Below are 6,617 nucleotides of genomic sequence, written 5' to 3'. Positions count from 1 at the left end.
TATTTATTGCAATTGTTTTTTTTTTTTTTTTTTTTTATGTTCACTCATTCGTTAGCAAAGTAACAAAAAAGTGTTAATTTTCCTAATTTTCAACAATAAGTCAAATATACGTCAAGTTGAACTGAGTAAATTAGTTGAACTAACTACATTTATAATTATATGCAAATTTTAATAACTTATTCAACTTTATTAACGAAAGAAAGAAAACCAAATCTTTTACATTGTACTTAGTTTCTTTTTGTACTTATTTTTTTTTTTTTTTTTTTTTTTAAATTATCCAACTTTCCTGAATTTGCTCAATTTTTTAATGGTTAATACACGGCTTTGTTTTTTAATCATCGGCCTGCGGCGCTTGAACAAAGAAAATTTCTTTTTTTTTTTTCCTTTTTTCTCTCCCTTTCCTCAATTTCTCCTTTTTTTTAACGGTTAGTACACCAGGCTTTTTTTCCGATCATCGGCCTGCGGCGCTCAAACCAAGCAAATTTTTTTTTTTTTTTTATTTAATTTTCTCCATTCTTTTTTTTTTATGGCTAATACACTAGGCTTTTTTCCGATTATCGGCCTGCGGTGCTCAAACCGAGCAAATTTCTATTTTTTTTTTTTTTTTTTTTTTCTTCCCTCAATTTTCCAGTGGTTAAATATAACAATAAACTATAATATAATAAACCACGCTTTTTTTCGGCTCATCGGCCTGCGGCGCTTAAACCAAGCAAAATTTACATTTTTTCTCTTCATTTCCTGCATTTTCTGCATTTTCCTTTTTCTTTCTTCTTTTCTCTTTTCTCTTTTCTCTTTTCTCTTCTCTTTTCTCTTTTATCATTACCTCTCACTATATTGTTAACCGCCTGCTTAATTCCATGCAATACCAAACCATCATCTCTTCATCATCTTACCTTACCATCGTCTCTTCCTTTACTAATTTCCAAAATTCCTCCTACTCCCTTCCATTCCTCACCCTCAACCGGTTAACTAAACCTTACGAGTAGCAATAAATCTATATTTTATTCCTATTCCTATTCCTATTCCTATTCCTATTCCTATTCCAATTCAACCTTACAACGATCATCCAATCAATATCCTCTTCTAATAACACCTGGCTAATATTTTACAGTCACGGCTTCTATTAAACCTCCATCGTACTTCCAGCCACGTCTCCCATGCAATGTCGCTGTGTCGCCATTGCCACATCGCACCAACCAATGCAAATATCACGCAAACAGCCAATAGGTCCAATGCGGCAATAAGCATCACGGCCATTCCCGCTCCTTAGCTTAAGCGCCTCTTCGCCCAGTCCGTCTCCCGCATTCCATAACGCTTCAGCCAAAACTTCCTCTCCACTCTCCACTCTCCACTCTCCACTCTCCACCATCCTCTTCTTTCCTCGCTATCCAATCTATTCTACATTCTTCTTCACGCTCCACACTCACAATACGGCCTGTATGCAGGGGGCATTTCGGTAACGTGTCAGCGATCGGTAGTCCTCCATACTCGTCGCTTCTTCATACTCCGAATAAACGTACATAGGCTATCTCTATCCTCGTTCCATCTACCTGCTCCCATATCGCAATCCCTGCCACACCATTTCCTCTTTTTTTTTTTTTTTTTTTTTTCCATCTAGTCCGTACTGCAGGCTTTTTTCACGCCCATCAGCCTGCGGCGCACGAACCAAGCAAATTTCTATTTTTCTCTTCCTTCCCTCAATTTTTCCACTTTTTCCGGGTCAGCACCGCCTATCTTTCTAATCGTTACTATCGCAGCCTTTTTTTTTACCACCAAGAAAACAAACTTCATTTTTCCCCTCTTTCATTTTTTTTTTTTTTTTCTTTTTCCTTCTTAGTACTGCGCCTATTTATATCGTTAGTACGGACGGCATTCATCCCGGTTACCACCACGTTAAATCCATTATTTTCCCATTTTCTCTCCCTTCCCTTCCCTTCCCTTCCCTTCCCTTCCTCTCATTTTCTCCTCTTTCCTGCTTTCCTGCTTTTCTTTCCTTACCATCGCGCGCGCATTTCCCTTCTTAATGCCTTAACACGGATACACGGATACACGGATATACCGACAGCATCTCCGCCGGTCCGTCTATCACCAGTGCAGTACATCTCTATCATGTCCATGTCCATGTCCATGTCCATGTCCACTAAAAAAAAAAATAAAAAAAATATCCAATATCCACCAATTTTACAACTATTTTTATTCTTACGTCCCTGTTACGTCGCTCCGTCAGCTCGACCAACGGCGCCCCACCGTCTCGCCTCTGCCTCTGCCTCTGCCTCTGCCTCTGCCTCTGCCTCTGCCTCTGCCTCTGCCTCTGCCTCTGCCTCTGCCTCTGCCTCTGCCTCTCCACGTACGTACGCACGCAACCGCCGTACCAAGTGTCTTCCAGCCCACCGATACGCTTCCATTCTCCGCTCCATTTTCCGCTCAACCACCAACGTCCATTTCACCCTCATATTTTTATTTTTATTTATATTTATATTTATATTTATATTTATATTATTCCACACCGTCTCTTTTTACTCCATCGTCCTTTTTACCTAAGGCAAACGTAAGGTCAATCCCTCTTACCAACGGGATCCTCCTATCCTCCTATCCTCCTATCCTCCTATCCTCCTATCCTCCTATCCTCCTATCCTCCTATCCTCCTCAGCAGCACCTGTACCATCTGTCCAACCAGAGGGTCAAGCCACGCTAATTCCTTCCTTTCATCAAATTTCCCTAATTTCTACTAATTAACCTCATATTCTTCCCATCATATTCCAATCAATAACTCTTACAAATACCAATCTTTATCATTTTCAAAACCGAATACACCATCCAACATCATTACCATTTTTTACATCTTTTCCATTTTTTCCATTACCCACTCACTTCCACCACTTCCAAATCCACCCTACCATTTTACTTATTTCCAAAACGCAAACATGTTCCTGCAACGCCTTTCAATTTCATCCAAATTATTCATTCTACCTAAATTCATTCCATTCTTTCCAAAGGTCATGCCTTAAGGCATATTTAAATATCCCTACCCCTACACCTTCTCCGTAGAATAAAGATCCGTCTTTATCAGCCAACTATCATTTCCAACGCCTCATCCACACTAATCCAGCCACGCGGTAGCGTCGCCACGCCCGGTACGTAAACCACCACCTTCCGACCAATCGGAGCCACGCAGTACGCGTCGCGCGCTACCTACCTACCTACCTACCTACCTACCTACCTACCTACCTACCTACCTACCTACCTACCTACCTAACTAGCTTATCCGCAATTTCCCCTCTAATTCATGTCCCATCAACTTTTCCTTACCATATCTTCTCACCAACTAAACACCTAAACACCTAATCACAAATCTAACCATACTTATATTAACTATAACGTAATTAACTGTAACGTCCATGCGACCTTTCCATTCCGACCACTTCCAAAACAATTGCTGCGCTCCATCCTCCCATATCCTAATCGTATGCTAAAATTCTCGCTTTCATTCTTCTCCACATTCACGTTCACACTCACCTACGTACGTACGCTCGCACGCACACAAGCAAAGCGACTTTGTCCCTAAAGGCGCGTTCACATACGGTACGATAGGTTCACGTCGCCGAACGTCCAACGCCGAAAGTCGAAAATCCAACGCCGAACGCCGAACGCCGAAAGTCCAACGGCCAAGACGCGTGCTCGCGGGCCGTGGCTCGCCAAATCAGCTCATGTGCCGTACGATACGGCAGCTGTCAATTCTGTCAATTCTGTCAAATTTCTATTCATCAAAAACCATGAAATAAATAACACCTTTTTTACAATAGGATTTGTCTTATTTATTATATAATAATTAATAATTAATAATTAATAGATCAATATTATTACCCGAAAACATTATTAATATTCAAAAATTAAATAGCGCGCGTAGCGCAAGCCTCTGTTGCTAGTAAAACTCTACATAATTATATAGAAACTTTGGCTCTTCGTGTGCCGAGTAAAAAAAAAGGAGCGGATCCGGTGTAATTAAAAGAATGGAATATTTCCTCGGTGTATAATCAGCACAGCCCGAATTTTTTTCCGAGTCCGAATATACAAAGACACGTCCGCTCGCGTAGACCATTACCAGTCGAATCCCTTATTTGTCGACCTCTTCGTCGTCGAAAGCCTACTCTCACGAGCCTGTTTCTTTCGTAGGACCTCTCCTTTTCAAGGTCCTTTTCAATTTCCTACGGGAGGAATCGTTCCGCCTATTTATCGCGCCCTGCTTCTTTCCGTCACCCGCGCCTCCATCGCGTCGTCACCACGCTTTCAGCTGCCGCGCGTACGCGTATGCCTCGTCACGGTCGTCGCTACGGAATCCCCCGACATTTTGCGCAACACTTGCGAATCTGCAACGGCTCCTTCGGGATTCCCTATCTAACGGTCTAGTCTATTATCCGCTAATCTGTTTATTTTTACCACGTGTTTTTCGGTCTATTTGCCTCGCCTGAGTCTAGCCGCGCGATACTGCCGACCGTCTAGGCGATCACGTATGTGGCCATATAATCGCCACAAAACGTATCAAATTATCTATCAAATATCTCCATACATGTCCATACATACTTCCTTTCTCTTGTATAATTTCTCATCATATATATGTACAACAAATAATAAGAAAAATAATTGAAAAATAAGTAGAAAAATCATTTGCGCATTGCCTTTTTCTAAAATTGTGATTTCCCATAATTGTGACATATAATTGTGAGATAATATTTCATACATCGGGCGTGCGCGTATGTGCGGGCGTGCGGGCGGGCATGCGGGCGAATGACTTTGTCAGAGGCGCCGCAGCTAGCGAATGACTTTGTCAGCTAACTGACTCTCTAACCCTCTCCGTTCGCGAGATATCAAGCATTTTATAAAACATAATTTTTCGCGATTAACTCCGGAACGGTGCGGCTGACGGCAAGTTTAATAAGGGCGTTGTATCGGGCTCGAAAATCCCCGTCGAATGCCGTTTGGAAGAACTCTCTACCCCACTCAGTGCGCGAGATATCGGGCTTTGTGTAAATAGTTTTTCGCTCTGTTATTGAAAATACCGTAAACTCAGAAATTAAAAAGTTCTAGCCCTTACAAATTTTTTTCTTTTCCGACAAGTTTTGAGTTGTTGATATCGTTATTTTTTATATTGCCTACAGTTCTCTGCTATTGAAAATACCGTAAATTCAGAAATTAAAAATTTCTAGCCCTTAGAAATTTTTTTCTTTTTCCGGGTAGTTCTGAGATGCTTATATTGTTACTTGGCATATTGCCCACAGCAATATATAACTAATAATAGAATTAATAACAAATAAAAATTTATTTATCTATTTCTTTATTTATTAATTTCGTATAAGGTTGGTCCTAGCTTAAATAGGTCTGTTCGCGTTGCTCACACTTTTTGCACTCATGTCTCTTCATCTTTTTCTCCGTAACATTCATTTATGTATCTATCATTCTAAGTACAAAAAGTTCTAGGAATTTCAGGTAACGCGAACAAACCTAATGTCGTCCTGGAACATTTTCTGAAATTGTTGCTCTCGGTTAGGACCAGGATCGGCCTGCCCCTAACCAACGTTGCCAGGTCTACCGTTTTAGCGGTAGATTTACCGTTTTGGCTCACAAATCTACTGTCTACCGTTTTAGTTAGGTTATCTACCGTTTTTTTACTTTACATATGTATACAGGGTGTTTCCTAAGTAAGTAGACAAACTTAAAGAGGATATTCCTTGGCTTATTTTAAGAAGAAAAGGTCATATAAACATATGTCCTAAACTGCTTTGTTTTCCAAAAAAAAGTACATCACTGTTTTCGTTCACTTTTCGTTTATTATAGAACAGTTTGTGTTATTGCAAATGAAACAAATGAAAAACAATAGTAACCAAAAAGAAAAATTATAACGAAAAAGAAAATAGTAACTAAAAAGAAAAATAATAACATCACAGTAACTGCTGAAAATATCCACCTGCAGCCATGATACACGCCTCGACTCTCCTTTCCATTGATTGACGTACACGCTCAAAAATACCTGGAGTGTCTGAAACGAGTGTTCACTTGCGGCGCCGCGAGACCATCCCCACTCCATCCCCACCGCTGTTGACTCGTACTGCAAAAGCACGCTATCCGAAAAGTGAACGAAAACAGTGATGTACTTTTTTTTGGAAAACAAAGCAGTTTAGGACATATGTTTATATGACCTTTTCTTCTTAAAATAAGCCAAGGAATATGCTCCTTAAGTTTGTCTACTTACTTAGGAAACACCCTGTATATTTATCGATTATTAGTGTATGAATTAGAAATCGAAAATTTTATTCTTGAAGAATACATTAAAAAGTGACATCCATGATTACAAGTAAGAAAATAACATTTGAAACAGCATATTATTTCCGCTATTCTACTTTAGTACTTTAGTACTGCCAAAGGACCACCGCGAGCGGTGTTATCGTGTTTCCTACTAGAGACCCTTTAGGCAGTGTTGCCAGAAATGGCACTCTTACAGCACGTGGTGGTACGTGGTGGGGATGGAGTGGGAATTTTGTTATAAGTATAATTTCTCTTTTATTTGCTATTGAGTAGTTTTAGGTATTCATATTACTTATTATAATTATAGTATTTTTTTC

The 6,617-nt window shown here is 39.9% G+C and overlaps 1 long non-coding RNA gene across 1 annotated transcript; it reads right to left on the bottom strand.

Moving 5' to 3' along the window:
• Positions 1–516: 516 nt before the first annotated feature.
• LOC113562589 lies at positions 517–3,795 on the bottom strand. Its single transcript, XR_003406988.1, has 2 exons — positions 3,253–3,795; positions 517–3,204 (listed from the first exon to the last, which is right to left on the bottom strand). It is a non-coding gene; the product is annotated as an uncharacterized LOC113562589 (long non-coding RNA).
• Positions 3,796–6,617: the final 2,822 nt, after the last annotated feature.

Source organism: Ooceraea biroi, chromosome 9 (genome assembly GCF_003672135.1).
Source record: "Ooceraea biroi isolate clonal line C1 chromosome 9, Obir_v5.4, whole genome shotgun sequence".
Classification (NCBI taxonomy): domain Eukaryota; kingdom Metazoa; phylum Arthropoda; class Insecta; order Hymenoptera; family Formicidae; genus Ooceraea; species Ooceraea biroi.
Note: the sequence above shows the minus strand (reverse complement) of the source record. Positions and strands in the feature narration are given on the sequence as shown.